The sequence below is a fragment of the Magnolia sinica genome, chromosome 1 (genome assembly GCF_029962835.1).
Source record: "Magnolia sinica isolate HGM2019 chromosome 1, MsV1, whole genome shotgun sequence".
NCBI lineage: Eukaryota > Viridiplantae > Streptophyta > Magnoliopsida > Magnoliales > Magnoliaceae > Magnolia > Magnolia sinica.
Window position 1 is genome coordinate 36,529,025 of NC_080573.1, and position 19,558 is coordinate 36,548,582.

Below are 19,558 nucleotides of genomic sequence, written 5' to 3' on the forward strand. Positions count from 1 at the left end.
TACACCCTTTAGAGTGTACCAGAGGAGGAGGCGTCGCTAACAGAGTACTGAAGCGGAGGAATTCATGTTAATGGACGTTGGGTCCATCGGACCCATTTTCTGACGCGCTACGAGTGCATGAGCGGCATGACCCACCCTAACCATAGATCCATGGCTCGCATTTCACACCCTACCACACGGGTGTTTTAGTTTTAGGCGTTTTTGTTCTTTTCCTTATTTCATGGGCTTTATTATACTTTCTTTACTTTTCGTCTTTTTTGTTATTTTTCTTGTTTTCAGGGACTTTAGTGCACTTTTACTTTTTCCATAGCTTATATATAAGTTGTGAGAAACCCTATTTTGATTATTATTGAATGAATAGAAATTCGTCTCTTTTCTTCCTCTTTATTCAAAATATTATGGTTTCAGGATTGGCCCTTGGATGTTGAGGATTCCACCCTGATTTCAGGTTTCCTTCTTTCTAGATCTTCGAGGTGCAAGAAAAGGTAAGAATCATTCTCCTCATTTTCTTTTAACGACAAAATGACTTATACTTTATTCATCTCGAACCCTTCATTCTTCACCCCTTTCGTTCCTCTCTGGATATCTCCTTTCTAGTTTGAACGAAAAAGATGGATGGTTAGTCAGTAGAATAGATCCAAATTTGATTGTGGACTGACTTATGCTAGATATAGGATATCTTCATATCCCTAGATCCTCCATTTTTACTGTTTACGCGATTTTATGCTAAGGGGCATGATCCTAACGGAATGACTTCATCTTTGTTTTGAAATTTACCTAATCCCTTTGACTGGAAACGGTTAGTTAATTGGTGTATTTATTTAAACATTCTTTAACCTGATTATACATGCATCTAAGATTAGGTCATCACATGTCCCTGCATCAAATTTGGTATCAGAGCTCAGTTTTAGCATAGGTCAATTTATTGTCAATCCGTCTTTGTGGTAAAAATTTTCTACAGAAACCCTTTACCCAAGTTTTAAAAAATCGTTTAGGTTTCAAGTGGTACACAAGCTAGATGTCTATACTTGATATCAGTGAATCCTATAAACGATCGTGAAGATTTCAATAGGGGAGTATCGATCCTCAATTGGTGATTTCAATCTCTTTAATCTCAAGATATTCGGTCATTAATACTTTAAAAAAAAAATTTTAAAAAAAAAAAAAAAATGAACAACAAGATTTTAAGCAGCAATTTATGCATGTTCAGTCTCTTCCAGCTCAACCCGTGTGATCGGCTCTGCGAAGGGGACATATTTTGTTGAGTTTAGTTAGCCCTTTTTCCCTAGGTTTTGTTGAATCCTCATATAGATCTAGGCCATATAGGGTAGTTGTATTACATTGGTATCATTGTTTTTACCCTTTCTCGCACATAGATCTAAGACCGTTCACTCGTCATTCCTGGTGTATGCCCACGCGCACTGGTCGTGGGTTCGGTCTCCATTACACCATAGACTCCGATAAATTTACCAATGCTATGGAGGGCCTAACTAAGAAAAAAGATCAATAGTTTCAAACCTTGAGAGATAATATTGCGCAGCAGTTTGCGCATCAGGATGGTAGGTTCACGCATCTAAAGGAGAGAGTTATGTGTCTAGAGGCTGGTATTCCAATCGCCGCTGTGGGTGGAGCCCAGGCAACCCCCGACACAGGAGTTGTCGATCAGTCCCAAGTTGTGGGCTCTGATCCGCCTAGGGATGGTTTGGGCGCAAACTAGGCCCGTGGGCCTAGCAACAGACACAATGGGGTGTATCCATTACCACTCACACACAATCATGATCCTGTTCTTCCCGCCCAATGGGAGGGCCATGATGGGGTGCGTCGTCATCACCTCCAGAGATATCATGAGCACGAGGACCCTGTTTCTAGGGTCATGAAGGGCATCAAGGTTGACGCCCCCAGTTTTAATGGGAGATTGGACCCCAAAGTTTTTTCCGACTGGTTAGCAGACATGGACCACTTCTTTGAGTAGCACAGTCTACCAGACCCACGACAAGTAGGATTCGCCAAGATGAAATTGGTGGGCTAAGCAAAACTATATCGGGGAAAAATGGAGCGTCGCCATGAGCAATCTAGAGAGGGGTCAGTTCTCTTTTGGATTGAGATGAAAGAGTGGTTGTGAGAGAAGTATGTTCCCCTTTCTTACAGGTAAAGGATGTTGGATCAATGGCACATCTTACACCGATGATCCATGACGGTAACGGAATACATCGCCAAGTTCGATGAATATACGATGAGGTGCGATGTGGACGAAGACCCTACTGTGGTTCTCTCCCGTTTCCGTATGGGCCTCAGGCCTGAGCTTCAGCGGGAGCTCATGCTTCACATGGTCACCAGTCTGAAACATACTTACCAGGTAGTGCAAGAACTAGAGCATTGTGTGCGCCAGTCCAATGTGAGGGGGATTTATTTTCGACCTACTGTGCCTAGAGTAACTCCGAAGGGAGGGAGACCCCAGGTTGGAATTCAACCCAGACCTCAACCTAGTACCCAGCCAATCAACAGAAATCAAAGTAATAATATGGTTGGACCAAGTACTAGGCCTATGATGCCAGGGCAGTGCTACCACTGTGGTAGCATGGGTCACATCATTGCCAAGTGTTCAAATAAGGGTAGGCGCATTGCCTTTGTTTCCGAACACCCCACAGAAGAAGTGACAAGTAAAGTTGATGGTGACTGGGATGATGAGGAGATCGTTATCCCCTCCCTTGACCCGGCTAGTGATGTCGAGGATGATACTATGGAGACTATCCCACTTGCAGTGGTGAGATGCGCCTTGACTCAGATGAAAGAAAGCAAAGATTGGCGCAGAACCACCATTTTCCACACTTACGCCAAGTGCAGAGAAAAGAGCTGCAAAGTGATCATAGACAGTGGGAGCTGTGAGAATGTAGTTTTCCCATTTACTTTGAATCGTCTGGGATTGAAGCTAGTCCCTCACCCCAACCCATACAAAGTTTCTTGGGTGGATGCGACATCCCTCCCTGTGACCCAACGATGCTTTATTCCGATTGAATTTGGACCATACAAGGACAAGTTGTGGTGTGATGTGGTCACGATGAATGTTGGCCATATCATCTTGGGAAGGTCATGGCTCTATAACAAAGATGTCATAATATTCAAGCGTACGAATAATTGTGTATTTAAGTATGAAGGAAATAAGCTTGTCTTGAGCCCACTCCCTCCCAAATCATCAACGGGAGCGAAAGATGTTGCGTCCCCAGGCGGTCCTAAGAGTCAAAGGGCGCCTCAGTCAAAGTCTCTCCACAACATAGATGTTAAGGAGTTTGAGAGAGAGACTAAGGCGGGAACTATGGTGTACGGCCTACTAGCTAGGGAGAGTACACCTGAGGTTGCTATGGGGATACCCCAATAGGCTCCTCCGATCCTAGAGGAGTTTCGAGATGTCTTCCCTGAGGACTTTCCAGACAAGCTTCCACTAATGCGAGACATTCAGCATACGATAGATCTCGTCCCAGGGGCGACCCTACCAAACCTCTCTCACTACAGAATGAACCCCACCAAGCATGCCGAGTTGAAGAGGCAGGTGGATGAATTGCTTAAAAAGGGATTCATTCGTGAAAGTCTGAGCCTGTGCACCGTGCCCGCGCTTCTTACGCCCAAGAAAGACGGCACGTGGCGCAGGTGTGTTGCTAGTAGAGCCATAAACAATATTACTGTCAAGTATTGGTTTCCCATCCCGAGGCTTGATGACATGCTTGACATGATGGCCACCTCTACTATCTTTTCAAAAATTGACCTCAAGAGTGGTTATCACCAAATTCGTGTTCGCCCGGGAGATGAATGGAAAACTGCCTTCAAAATAAAGGACAGGTTGTGCGAGTGGCTGGTGATGCCCTTTAGGTTAACCAATGCCCCAAGTACGTTTATGAGGGTGATAACCCAGGTGCTGCAACCCTTTATGAGCAAGTTTTTAGTTGTGTACTTTAATAATATCCTCATCTATAGTACGTCCCCTAGCCAGCACATCAAGCATTTGAGGCAAGTCTGCAATGCCTTGAGCACAGAAAAGCTCTATGCGAACTTCAAGAAGTGTTCCTTCTTGACCTCCCATGTTATCTTCTTAGGGTTCGTTGTATCGTCAGAGGGTATATCTGCAGACCCTGAGAAAGTCAAGGCCATTGTCAATTGGCCTGAGCCGCGTACCATACACGATGTGCGAAGCTTTCACGGCCTAGCTACATTCTATCGGTGGTTCATCCGTGGATTTAGCTCGATTATGGCTCCCATCACAGATTGCATACGAAAAGGGCAGTTTCAATGTACTAAAGTTGTGGCACGAGCTTTCTCGGAAATTAAAAAGAAGATGACGGAAGCGCCAGTCATACGTCTACCTGACTTTACCAAAGCCTTTGAGGTAGCGTGTGACACGTCAAGAGTTGCCATAGGCGGAGTGTTACGCCAAGAGGGATATCTTGTGGCTTTTTCAGTAAGAAGCTGAACAAGGCTAAAAAACGTTACTCCACTTATGACAAGGAGTTCTATGCGGTTGTGCAATCATTACGCCATTGGCGACATAATTTATTACCACAAGAATTCGTCTTGTTCTCCGATCATGAGGCCTTGAAATATTTGAGCTCTCAAAAGAAGTTGAGCCCTAGGCATGCCAAGTGGGTACAATTTCTTCAAGAGTACACGTTTGTGCTTAAGCACAAGGCCGGAAAAGAGAACAAGGTTGCTGACGCGCTTAGCCATCATATCATGACGTTGTGGTCCACGAGTATTGAAGTTATAGGCTTTGAGCAACTCAAGGGTGAGTACTCAAACTAACCTGATTTTGGGATCATTTATGCATCATTGTCTAGTGACCCGCCCTCGAGGAGTGCAGAGTTCGTCCTCACAAATGGATATCTTTTTAGAGGGGACAAGCTCTGTATCCCACGAACATCCCTCCGCGATTTTCTAGTTTGGGAACTGCATGTTGGAGGGATGGCAGGTCACTTTGGTCAAGATAAAACAATTCCCCTTATGTCTGATCGTTTTTATTGGCCTAATCTCCAACGAGATGTGGCCTAAGATTGTAGGGCAGTGTTGGACATGTCAACTAGCGAAGCAAAGGAAGCAAAATACAGGTTTATATACTCCTTTGTTAGTTCCATATGCCTTATGGCAAGATGTCAGTATGGACTTCGTGCTTGGGCTTCCCAAGACTATTCACAAGCACAACTCCATACTCGTGGTTGTTGATCGATTTTCTAAGATGGCCGATTTTCTACCCTATTATAAGACCTCAGATGCCTCTCATGTTGCTAAGTTATTCTTTCAGGAGGTTGTGCCACTCCGTGGAGTACCTAGATCCATCGTGTCTGACAGAGATACTAGGTTCACTAGTTATTTTTGGAACTCTCTGGCATCTTTTGGGTACGAGGCTCCAGTTTTCTTCAGCATATCATCCCCAGTCAGATGGTCGAATAGAGGTAGTGAACCGTAGCCTGGGGAATTTGTTAAGATGTCTAGTTGGAGACCACCACAGGACCTGGGACACTGTTCTTCCCACAGTAGAGTATGCGTGTAATTCTTCAATGAACAAGTCCAAAGGAATGAGCCCGTTTGAAATTGTTTCAGGTCTTAGACCCCGAGCCCCCATAGATTTGATCCCCATGGCTATCCCACAGCGTCCTTCAGAGTTAGGAGTCCTTCGCCTAGCATATACATGCATTGCATAGTGAGATCAGGAGGAAGATTAATTCAAGTAATGAACATTATAAACTTTCTACTGACACTCACAGGAGATTTAGGGAATTTCAACCTGGAGATAACGTCATGGTTCGTATTAGGTCTGATCGATTTCCACCTGGATCCGTGAAGAAGCTTCATGCCTGTAGCATAGGCCCACATAAATTTGTGAAAAGGTTGGGGTCTAATGCTTATATTATTGATATCCCTGCTAACATGGGCATCAATTCCACATTTAATGTGGAAGATCTAGTTCCCTTTCACGAGCCATTACCTCTATCCATTGGTTCCCCTGTTTCTTCCCAGACCCCCCTATATATGGACCTAGGCCACAGCCTGATCTTTTTGTACCCATCTTACCTTCTCTTCCACCTGCACCAAGAAGAGACGAGATAGAGGAAATTTTGGACTCTAAGGCAGTTTCCACTCGCTCCGGGGTTTCCAAAAATTCCTAGTCAAATGGAGGAACAGGCCCATTACAGATAACTCTTGGATCACAGAGGCAGAGCTGCAGCGTATCAACCCTGATTTGCACGAGAGAAACAAGCCAAAGCATATATACCATGAATGCCTAGCTTGACAAAGAGACAATCTAGTTGAGTACGAGTCATAGCCTTTGTGGACATATAAGCTAGTTGAACTTGGGACTTGGCGAACGGCATGCAAATTTTCTTACAAACAACTTTCTCCAGAATGAAGTGGTAGTCAACCTCGATGTGCTTGATCATCTCATGATAGACAAAATTGTTGGCAATATGATAAGTTGCTTGATTATACAATACAACCCATGGGAACCTCAACTATAAATTCAAGTTCGCACATTAATGTCATTAGTTAAATAAGTTCACATGTTGCATGGGCCATTGCCCTGTATTCTGCCTACCTACATTTCATACCAACTTCAAAAACCACCTTACTAAACTTGTCGAACCAAGCTCTAAAAGACTGTCTAAACCCATAAATTGATTTATTGAGATGGCCATTGTTCGAAGTATCCCCAATATTATCCGTATCTCCAACTTAGCAGTACCGATAACACTAGGAGTATCAGAAATTCAATATTGGCGATATATCACTAAATATTGGCAATGTCTCGATATCACCGATGTATCGCCAATGTTTTCAATTGTGTAAATTTCAGGTGCCGCTTGAATCACTAATGTATCAATATTGCCAGTGTATCACCAATATTTTCAATTGTGTAAATTCCAAGCATCGCTTATATCGCCAATATTTTCAACTATGTAAATTCCAAGTTTCGCTTGTATCACTAATGTATTAGCAATATTTCGATGACATCGCCAATGTACCAATATCGCCAAAAATCTTTGTTAAAAAATTTTCTGGGTGCATGGTTGTATGATGAAATGCACGTTTGTATGTGTGTGTATATGTATGCATGTATTGATGGAGGGATGGATCATGGATGGATGTGTGCATGGATGCATGGATAGATGGATGGATGTACACACACACACATATCTATGTGATTGTGTGTGTAGGTATGCACGCATGCATGGATGGATGGATCATGCATGTGTTTTTATGTATGTATGTGGATGGATGGATGGATCCACCATTTTCCCCATGTTTCCCCAGTGGTTCCCTGAGTCAACAATACATGCTTTTGGGGCCCATTGAGGGGAAACTTATTATTTGATTCCTAAATATTCAAATATTCGTCTTTCACTATTATTTGATTCTTAAATAAGCAAATATGTGTATTTTTAGCATCTCCTAAAGTGTTATTGAAAAATTTCACCAATTTCCCCATGCTTCTCTAATATTTCCCCAAGTCAACATTACGTGCTTTTGGACCCTCCTTAAAGAAAAACTGATTATGTGTGCGTCTTTTTTGCAATTATTTGATTCTTAAATATGCAAATATATGTATTTTAGCATCTCCTGAAATTTCATTGAGAAATTCCATCATTTCCCCATGCTTCCCTAATGTTTCCCTCAATCAAAGATACGTTTCCAAGTATCTGCAATATTGGCCACGTCACTAGATAGGCCAGATTCCATGCTTCACCATCCAACTAAAATGATATCAATACATGTTTCCGTATCCCCAACCAGCGATACATGTTAAGATACCAATACTGCAAACACTAGAGACGGCATACCTTATCTAACTCCTCCTAAGCAACAAACCTAGGAGGTTGCTCTATGTAAACTTATTCAACCAGATCTCCATGAAGAAAAGCATTCTTCACATCAAGCTAATATAATAGCCCCATAATTTTCGTAATTTTCAATAATATAAAAGATTTTGGAAAAAAAATTGACGCAGGACAGCCCTAATTATGATGCATGCTCATGGAGATAATTAAACAGCGGAAATAAAAGGAATAAATGATCTAAAATTCTAACAATAATCATCATAACTGAGAAAATCATAAAGGAAACATGCAATGGAGCGGGCCATCACTACAACCATGGAGTATGGAATTCAATTACTACTTAGGTTGGATCCGGCGAGGGATGAGACCTCCCGATCTTGCATGGTCACACCCAATCGATCAATGAAGATCACTAGTCCGAAGAACCAAGAAGTTTCTCGGATTAGGGATTTGAGAATTTGGGGATTTAGGGTTTAGATCGGTTCTCAAGATTTTGATCGAAGAGGAATTAGCCAAAACAAAAAATAGAAGAAAGAAAGTTATTACCTTGAGGAAGTTGGAGGGGCACAAGAAGAAATTAGAAGAAGAAGATCAAGGGGAGAGAAGAAGCACCATTAGAGAGAAGAGAGGAAGGAGGCAACCAAAGGGTTTGTTTTTCATTCATCAATAGTTGAAATTCGTATTTAGGGCTTTACCCCACTTAAATAAGCACATAAAGACATAAAATTACTAAAATACCCCTAAGATAAGCAAATAAAGATATAAGATTACTAAAAGACCGCTAACTAAGTCAAAAAACGTGCAAATAACATAAGTATGGGAAAGTTTGGGCGCTCGGTCCTCTTTCTCCAATCTTCCTTCACATGTGTCTTCCCTAAGTGAGGTCTTCTATATGTCCAATCACATGTGAAAGGTCTTCAGTTCCTCAATATTCGCCTATCCACAAGGACGGCACTTGTGGTTGGCGCTTTCTTCGTTGGTACACCTTGAATGCACCTGTGTCCGCATCAATTCCCCTCGGGTGAGAAAAACTCGACCCCGACGAGTTGAAACTTTTGTAGCGCTCAAGTAGATCTGGATCAATACCCTACAATGCGTCGCCCGACAGCCACGTAGATTCAGACGATGGTTTGTTCTTCCACTTGACAAGATACCTTTGGAAACCCCCATCTCTCGTGGATACTATCTCGTCATCCAAGATTTCCTCAATTGCTTCTTTATGGGTAATGGGTGGAGGAGGGGGTGGAAGGGGTTGGGTAGCAAACTCAGAAAAAGGCCATGAAAGGGATGATGTATCAACAATGGGAGTATGGGCACGGACTAGATCTTCCACATTAAAAGTTGGATTAATGCTCATTTCAGATGGAAGGTCAACCCGATACGCGTTGGACCCAACCTTTTGTAATATCTTGAATGGTCCAGCACTACGCGCTTGTAATTTCTTTGCAGATCCTTGAGAGAATCGCTCTGGCCTTATTCGCACCATTACATAGTCTCCTTCTTGAAATTCTTGCACTCTACGATGAGAATCAGCTAAAACTTTATAATCATCATTGCTCTTATTTAACCGTTGTCTAATATGTGTATGCAAATCATGAATATGGCGTGCGAATGCATCGGCTGACTCAGAAGACCTTTGGGTAACAGACATAGGTAAGAGATCTATGGGCATTCTAGGTTTATAACCACTTACAATTTCAAAAGGACTCAACCCTGTAGATCTATTAACTGACCCATTATAAGCAAGTTCAGCAGTTGGTAAAATTAGGTCCCAAGTCTTAACATGTTCACCCACTAGACAACGTAGAAGATTTCCAAGGCTACGGTTTACCACTTCAGTTTGACCATCTGTTTGTGGGTGGTAAGCAGTAGAAAATTGCAAATGAGTTCCCATAATGTGCCACAGTGTCTTCCAAAAATAGCTAGTAAATCGAACATCACGATCAGACACTATGGTTTTAGGTAACCCATGGAGACGCACCACACCATCAAAAAAAAGATGAGCAACATGAGACGCATCTGACGTCTTTGAACATGGGAGGAAATGCGCCATTTTAGAAAAACGATCCACAACGACAAAAACGGAATCGTGCTTTTTTATAGTCTTGGGAAGCCCGAGCACGAAGTCCATACTAATGTCCTGCCACGGAGCATGTGGCACTGGCAATGGCGTGTACAACCCAGTATTTTGCTTTCTTTGCTTTGCCAGCTGACATGTTCGACACTGCCCTAAAACTTTGGCTACGTCTCGCTTGAGGCTTGGCCAATAGAAACGATCTTCCACAAGAGCAATGGTCTTATCACGACCAAAATGGCCAGCTATCCCTCCTGAATGAAGCTCCCAGATGAGGAATTCACGAAGGGACATACGGGGAATACAAAGTCTGTCTCCCTTGAAAAGAAAGCCATCTTTAAGAACATATCCACCCATAATATGCTGGTCACTAGAGAGCGACGTGTAAGTACCCCCAAAATCAGGACATATGGGGTATTCATCTTTCAGTTGCTCAAATCCGACTACCTCTACACTCAAGGAGTTGAGCAACGCCACTCTCCTACTAAGGGCATCCGCTGGTTTGTTTTCAACCCCGGCCTTGTGTTTCAAAACAAACGAATATTCCTGAAGAAACGCTACCCACTTGGCATGCCTTGGGTTGAGTTTCTTCTGAGAATGCAAATATCTCAAAGCCTCATGGTCAGAAAACAAAACGAATTCTTGCGGTAGGAGGTAGTGTCGCCAATGTCTCAGGGATTGCACTACTGCATAAAATTCTTTGTCGTAAGTGGAGTATTTTTGTTTTGCCTCATTCAGTTTCTCACTGAAATAGGCCACTGGGTGTCCTTCTTGACTCAACACTCCACCTATACCGACACCAGACGCATCGCACGCTACTACAAAGACTGTAGAAAAGTCAGGTAGACGCATGACAGGAGCTTCCACCATCTTGCCCTTAATTTCTTTAAAAGCCTTGACGGCGGCTTTAGACCACACGAACTCTCCCTTTTTCATGCACTCAGTAATGGGAGCCATGATCGTACTAAAACCCCTAATGAACCGACGATAAAAAGTTGCTAGGCCATGAAAACTTCGCACCTCATGAATGTTCCTTGGTTCTGGCCACTCAACTATGGCCCTGACTTTTTCAGGATCTGCTTGCATCCCTTCAGATGACACTATAAATCCTAAGAACACAACTTGGTTAGACATGAATGCACATTTCTTAAGATTAGCGTACAACTTTTCCTTCCTAAGGACACTACAGACCTTCTTTAAATGTTTAAGGTGTGATTCCTTAGTGGTACTATAAATAAGAATATCGTCAAAGTACACCACTAGGAATTTTTCCATGAACGGCCTCAAAGCTTGGATCATCACCCGCATGAAAGTACTGGGTGCGTTAGTCAAGCCGAAGGGCATGACCAACCACTCATACAACCCATCTTTCGTCTTAAACGCCGTCTTCCACTCATCCCCTGGGCGTATACGAATTTGGTGATATCCACTCTTGAGGTCTATCTTAGAGAATATAGTGGACCTGGCCATCATGTCAAGCATATCATCAAGTCTAGGTATAGGGAACCTATACTTGACAGTAATTTTGTTTATGGCACGGCTGTCCACACACATGCGCCACGTGCCGTCTTTCTTTGGCGTCAACAATGCAGGCACGGCACACGGGCTCATACTCTCTTGGATGAAACCCTTTTGCAGAAGCTCATCAACTTGCTTCTTCAACTCTGCATGCGCTGCAGGGTTCATCCTGTAGTGAGGAAGGTTCGGTAGAGTAGACCCTGGGACAAGATCAATGGCATGTTGTATGTCCTTCATAGGTGGCAACTCATTCGGTAAGTCTTCAGGAAATACATCACTGTATTCCTTCAGGACCGAGGTCACCTCACAGGGCAACTCTGATGGAACCTCAGGTGTAATTTCTCTAGCCACAAGGGCATACACCATAGAATCCTCCTTAGCCTCTTGTTTAAACTCTCTTGCGATGATTATATGTAAAGACTTAGGTTTGGATTTCCCCATGTCTCTAGGCTCACTTGCCTTCTCATCCTTCTTCTTTCCTAGTGTATTCTCGGTGGCATGGGAGTAAGTTTGATCTTTTTACCATTATACATAAAAGTACACGCATTCGAACGGCCAAAGATCGTGACATCATTATCGAATAGCCACGGTCTACCTAGGATAACATGCCCCACATCCATAGGTAAAACATCACACCACAGGGACTCTTTGTATGACCCAAACTCGATGGGGACTAGACATTACTGGGTGACAGTAGGGATGTCTTGTCAACCCAAGAAACTTTATACGGGTCTGGATGAGGTGTGGATTTCAGTTTTAAGCGATCTAAGGTGCTAGTGGAAATCACATTCTGACAACTTCCACAGTCCACTATTACCTTACAATTCTTTTCACCACACATGGCAATAGTGTAGAAGAAAGTGCTTCGACGCCACTCAGCACTACTTCTAGACTGAGCTAACACACGCCTGACTACTGCAAGCGTTGCTTCTCCATCCACTTCTTCATCAGTAAGTCCTCCTTCAGGGTGATACTCTTCAACTTCATAATCACCCTGGTCATCTCCACCCTCGTGGGATTCGCCTATAACTAAGGCTCTCCCACGGCTCTTCGTAGGACACTGATTAGACATGTGGCCAAGGTTGCCACACTCATAGCACCTCACTTGGCTCATGTTACTAGGACCGGCACCAAGAACCCCTTTGCCCTTGTCCTCCCTAGGCCTAGGCGGAATGGTCGCCTGTGCCCTAGGTTGATTACCAATATTAGGTCTAGTTCCTTGGGAACTAGATCTAGTATTGGAGTCTCGGGACTCAAAACGACGAACGACAGGAGCCTTCAGATACTGCTCTAACTCCTGCACGACTTGATATGCTTCATCTAAGTCCGTTAAGGGCCGAGTGATAAGCTCGCGTTGAAGATCCGCACAAAGGCCCGTCTTAAAACGCGAGAGCGTTACTAGAGGGTCTTCTCGGATATCACATCGCATCACATACTCTTCAAATTTAGCGATGTAGTCAGCTGCAGGCATTGACCCTTGGCGTAAGGATTGCCATTGGTCAAGGAGCTTCTGACGGTATGAGAGAGGAAGGTACTTCTCCTTCAACTTCTCTTTCATCTCATACCAATGTGTGATAGGGGCTCTACCAACTCTCTCTACCCTACGCTCGGTGTTGGTCCAGAAGAGCTTGGCTTGACCCACAAGCTTCATCTTAGTAAACCGCATTTGACGGTTTTCCGACATGCCATACCACTCAAAGTAGTGGTCCATGTCAGCAACCCAGTCAAGGAATGCCTTGGGATCCAAGCGTCCATCAAAACTCGGGGCCTCAACTCTCACACTCTTCATCGCACGCTCATCTGGATCATAACGGTCTTGATGACCACATGTGGTTCGTGCCTCTCGCACCACACCACGACCGTTACCACGATCTCTATCCTCACTACCACCACGTGTGGCAACACGTTCTTCAATGATTTCTTCCACTTGAGAGTGCGCATCTTCCCCTACAACGGGGTTTTCCTTTTGGGACGCCTCTAGTTGCTCCACCTTAGTCATGGTGGTGGTAATTTGGTTCTCAAGGCGGGCAAACTCACGCCTTTGACCCGCTTCTAGGGCGGTTATCTTTTGTATCAATTGAGCAAGTTGCTCAGATAACTGCTCGTTATTCATGGTAGGTTGAAGTCCGAAACCTCTACCTCTTCTCGTGGGCATACAATGAAGACTTGAACCAAACTCTACCTAACTAGACTACTAGGTGTAATGACTTTCAAGATGAATGCGATGAATGCAAAACTACTATGAACTGACACAATTAAGTTGAAACAGGAAACAACTCAAATCTGAAAATTTTCCAGATTAGGAACTTTCTAAAATTGGAAAGTTTCTAAAATTGAAAACTTTTTAAACCTGAAACTTTCCTAAGTTAAACCTAAAAATCAAAACCCTAATTTGATAACTCGATCTAGACAAAAACCATGCAAGCCTAGGCTTTGATACCAAATTTGACGCAGGACAGCCCTAATTATGATGCATGCTCATGGAGATAATTAAACAGCGGAAATAAAAGGAATAAATGATCTAAAATTCTAACAATAATCATCATAACTGAGAAAATCATAAAGGAAACATGCAATGGAGCGGGCCATCACTACAACCATGGAGTATGGAATTCAATTACTACTTAGGTTGGATCCGGCGAGGGATGAGACCTCCCGATCTTGCATGGTCACACCCAATCGATCAATGAAGATCACTAGTCCGAAGAACCAAGAAGTTTCTCGGATTAGGGATTTGAGAATTTGGGGATTTAGGGTTTAGATCGGTTCTCAAGATTTTGATCGAAGAGGAATTAGCCAAAACAAAAAATAGAAGAAAGAAAGTTATTACCTTGAGGAAGTTGGAGGGGCACAAGAAGAAATTAGAAGAAGAAGATCAAGGGGAGAGAAGAAGCACCATTAGAGAGAAGAGAGGAAGGAGGCAACCAAAGGGTTTGTTTTTCATTCATCAATAGTTGAAATTCGTATTTAGGGCTTTACCCCACTTAAATAAGCACATAAAGACATAAAATTACTAAAATACCCCTAGGATAAGCAAATAAAGATATAAGATTACTAAAAGACCGCTAACTAAGTCAAAAAACGTGCAAATAACATAAGTATGGGAAAGTTTGGGCGCTCGGTCCTCTTTCTCCAATCTTCCTTCACATGTGTCTTCCCTAAGTGGGGTCTTCTATATGTCCAATCACATGTGAAAGGTCTTCAGCTCCTCAATATTCGCCTATCCACAAGGACGGCACTTGTGGTTGGCGCTTTCTTCGTTGGTACACCTTGAATGCACCTGTGTCCGCATCAAAAATCATGGCCATTTGATAGATCAGCCCTTCCTAATCATATATAATAAATAAATAATTGAGCCCCAATTTGATATTTTTGGAAGAGATTAGGGAAAATCATATTTTTCCCAATTTATCCACAGAGAGATTGGATCCCAAATCTATTGCGAGCATCATATAACTCATTTTTAATTACACAACAGTATTCATCTATTGGAAATGACATAGAGAGAGTCATTTAATGGCTCATTTAATTTATAACAGAGAGAGAGAGAGAGAGCTTTTAAAGGCTCATTTAATTTATGGCAAAAAAAGAGAGAGAGCCTTTTCAGTTCTCTAAACAGAGAGAGAGAGAGAGAGAGAGAAAGAGAGCCTTTTCAATTCTCTGATAGAAGAAGGGTGAGAGAGAGAGAGAGAGAGAGAGAGAGAGAGAGACGTTGCATGCAAGAAGAAGTCGTTTTTCTTTTCTTTTTTAAATTTCTACGGACTTGCACATATCACAGAGGAAGAAAAAAATATTCGTTCCCCCAATTTTTCTGCTGATTTACGTAGTTCCACACTGTCAAGTTTCAGTTGTGGGCGATATTTCATGATAAAGGGTCACTTATGGGTAGTAAGTGCGACTTTATCTACGATATTTTCTTTCTTTTTTTTAACTCCAACAATAAAATCGGCGAGATGTCACCGACATTTGGAAGGGAAACGAAAACTTACGTATTCGGTATCGCAAGTGCAGCGAAACCAATATTATCAGCGATAATTTGATATTATCACCAATAATTTAAACGTTGTCGTTACCACCCTGCTCTTTCAGGACCCGGACTACGATTGACTCTTCCCCCCACCAAAAGGGTTATCTTCTCTGAGGGCAGCTTCTTATAGCTCCTCCTTATGCAAATTCAACCCCAATGGACCTCTAAGACTACAACGGTTGTCGGATTGATGAGCACCACCTCCCCAAGGCACTCCCCTATAAGCTTAAAAGTGTCAGGAAACCAAAGATCTAGTGGAACCCCCACGATCCTAAACCAACATTCTTCCAACGCAAGCAGGGAACGATCCAACCATCTCTCTGGAGCTTTCACAGGCCCTCCAACTAGCGACGAACTTAGGAGACAAGTTTATTGAAGTCCTACGAGGACAGCGAGGACCACAGTTGATCATCCAATAACACATTCATATCATCAGGGTTAAGATCAACTAGCCAAAGATGCAGCAACCACCTCCTCAGATCATCCGTACCGAATCCTCTATGAACTATGGCCACCTAGCACCATTTCAACATCTCCCTAGCATTCTCCAGGACAAACGAATGGAAGCTGATGACAAGGTCTTCCCGTGAGCCTTCCCTCCACAACCACAGCTTTGATGGGTTCGCATGCGGGACGTCCACCCTATTATCTGTCTCCCTACTCCTACTCTTCTCACCATCTCCCCAAACCACCACATCCTGCAAAGAGGCTTCTCCCTTACGAAGCTCTTCCCCCCTTTCACCTAGATTCCCTTTACTCATTCCTCTAGTTTCCAACCTAGCCAATCCCTACCCTACGAGGCTCGACCCTTCACCCCTCGATCTTCCTACCTCCACTCTCCCTTTTCCCAACTCTAGCAGAGACCCTACAAGAATTCTATCCAAATGTCCTATGCCCAAGAGATTCGACCTTCATAAACCCTTTCTCCATATTAACCTTCTCAGGCCCATGCATGGCCTTTTGGACAGACAAAGAAACCCCTTCAAAACGTCTGTCGTTAAGTTCTTCCACTGTGGCCTCTATATCTACCTCCTTATCAAGATGGATAAAGGCAAATCCCCGAGCGGCTCTAGAGCCCTTGAATCTAGGCACCACCACTTCTCAAACCTTCAATGCCTGCCCAAACACCCTGCAAAAGTTCACTTCTATCCAACCTTGAGGGAACCACTCAAAGAATAGCGTAGGCAGCTCCAACCGAGGCCCAGATTTGAACTCCTTTCTTTTCCCAACCTTCTTCCCCTTCCTCCCTACATGGACTCATTCTCCTTCCTCTTTGCCTTCTCCCTGAATAGAAGGCCCTTTCCTTGCAACGTCAACTTCAACCTCAACTACCTATTTCCACTTTTCTTACCACTTCCTTGCCTTCTCGCCTTTAGCCGGAGCATGAGAAGCAAATCACCCTCCGGTCCCAACTCTACGACGTCCATGCAACCTCGACCAGGAGTCGCATAGCCTACCACCTACGAACTCTGTTGGTCGTCTACCCCTCTAGGACTCTGCGCTGATGAAAATCTTCTCATGACCAATTCTAGAGCTCGGAAGTTTGCTCCGACGCTAGATGGATTTGCCTCTCACACGAACTGCCAAGTCGCCGACCACCCAGTTCACTCAATATAAGCAATTCTTAGTGAAATAGAAGAATCCCATTGTGAATCCACATAGATCACAGACAATGAATTGAAAGATTGGATCCAAACCTCCACTACTTGTATGAAGCAACTAACCCTCTGAAGTTGAGTTCTTTCAGAAGCAAAGGGGTGATATAGGCCCAAGGCCCACCATGAGGCCCAATACATGTTGAATTTGGAGTGCTTAATTTTGGCCACAAGTTCTAAGGTCTATAATTGCTTCTTTTTTAGGATTCTAGTTAATTTTGTTGATTCTTTGAAGATCTTTGCAGCTGATTCTCTAGATTTGTACAGGTTATTTTTAGGTCATGACATTTTGGCACAACCTTCATAGATTTATTTGTTGCTATTTTGGATAGATTTTATTTATAAAATCAATCTATTAGTTGGAAAATCTTGGTAAAGATTTTAGGATGCCATGTAAGGGCCATTCTAGGAGGTTGAGAGAGGACACTTGATATTAATAAGCTCTCTCTCTCTCTCTCTCTCTCTCTCTCTCTCTCTCTCTCTCTCTCTCTCACATCACTTCCCCATGAGAGATTCACAATTTTTATATATATATATATATATTCGTTTTCGGGGTTTCGGTTCGAAGGTTAAAAAATGTGGTGCAGGTTCGCCGATCACTTCTACACTAGCAAATGTTGGAGCACAACTCCTTGGAACAGCAGGAAAGGACGGAACAACACTTCTACACTCCATGTTGAAGGAACATCTGGATCACCGCCGCAACAACAACAAACGCCGCGGCCCTATGAGAATCAGCCTTGTCCTGATATCGCCCGAACGATGTACGAGTCCCGACAACCCTCTGCTACCTGCCCGTAGGGCCTAGCCTGCTTCCCGCCCGAAAGAACCGCTCACTAGCTAGCCAGACTAGTGGGAGGGGGGGCCTGACCGTAGAAAACCATGCCTTTCGAACCGAATGCAACGCCCGTCTTCCAAATCAAGATTAAGTGCGGCCTATAGAGCACATGTCATCTGAATCCCCCCACTGAGTGAGACTCCATCCAAATCCTAAGATCCACTCATCCCACAAAAAATGGACGGAATGGGATATCATATCGATCGGGGGATGACTGGCAAGGGGAGGGGGCCTACATTTGCTCCTTCGTTTGTCGGCGCCTTCTGAAGAAGCTGGCTCGCTTCGCTTTTGAAGCCCCTATATAGATATATATATATATATATATAGAGAGAGAGAGAGAGAGAGAGAGAGAGGGAGAGAGAAAAGATCACATGCGCACTTTCTTAAGTGAGAACTCGTGCGCACCTTTGCACATGTATCATGGGCACAAAATTCGAACGGTCCATGTGATGCAGCACCCCATGAAACCCCAAGGGCCCAACTTTTAGCCTAATCCAAAACTTTGGTGGGCCATAGCAAAGGGAGAGGCAAATCAAGGGAGGAAATTGTTCCCCTTTGTTATGGCCCACTAGAGTTTTGGATCAGGCTAAGAGTTGGGCCTTGGGGGTTTCATAGGGTGTCGCATCACATGGACCCTTTGGATTTTGTGCCCATGACATATGTGCAAAGGTGCGCACGAGTTCTCACTTAAAAAGGTGTGCAGGTGATCATCTCTCTCTCTCTCTCTCTCTCTCTCTCTCTCTCTCTCTCTCTCTCTCTATATATATATATATATATATATATGTATATGCATGCATGCATGCATGCATGTATGTATGTATGTATATGTGTGTCTACGTCTGTGTGTGTGTCCATGAATGAATTGATTGTCCAATCAAAAGTCCATTTTGAACAGTCAACAGAATTTACGGACAGCGGTCCATGGAAAAAGTCCATTGATGTGATAAGTAGGCTTAATCCAATATTAGTGAAGTTCTTTTGGGTTATGGCCCAATTTGTGGACCACTCATTATACTGTATGAATTGATGGCTCAAATCTATTTCCTGTTTAATTACTTGACGTTCGAAACATGTCAGTTTTTGTATGACTGATGAAGACTGACGAAGACTGATGAAGACTGACGAAGACTGATGAAGACTACTAGTAGGTGTGCGCGCCTGCGCATCTCTCTACAAGTGTGTGGGTAAAGATATTATGAGGTCCATTTCTTGGGAAGCTTCCAATATGGTCAAGCTTTTCAGGCCCCACCATGATGTATGAGACACATCCATCCCATTAATCAGATGCGCCCTTTTAGAGTGAGGGATGAGCCTAAAATTCAGTCAAATCTATAACTTTGGTGGACTGCACCACAGATAATACTTGAGAGAGGATGCCCGCCCATTGAAACCTTCTTGATTGCATATAAGGCTTAGTGAGATGTGGTTTAGAGATCCACCTCATCCACTGTATGTATCCCACTTGGATGGTTTTAGGCTATTCCAAAATCCACGTTGGCCCCACCAAGTACTTTTAAATTGATTAGGCTTAAGTTCATGTGGTTTCAAATGATATGGCCCACCTGATGATGTAGAGAGGGTCGCCGAACAGTTTCATGGCCAAGATGGATCAGAAAAGGCCCGATC

The 19,558-nt window shown here is 43.4% G+C and overlaps 1 protein-coding gene across 17 annotated transcripts in view; it reads right to left on the reverse strand.

Moving 5' to 3' along the window:
• The window catches only part of LOC131245698 (uncharacterized), a 127,052-nt gene that overhangs the window by 96,411 nt on the left and 11,083 nt on the right, over nucleotides 1-19,558 (reverse strand). The window lies entirely within an intron of this gene.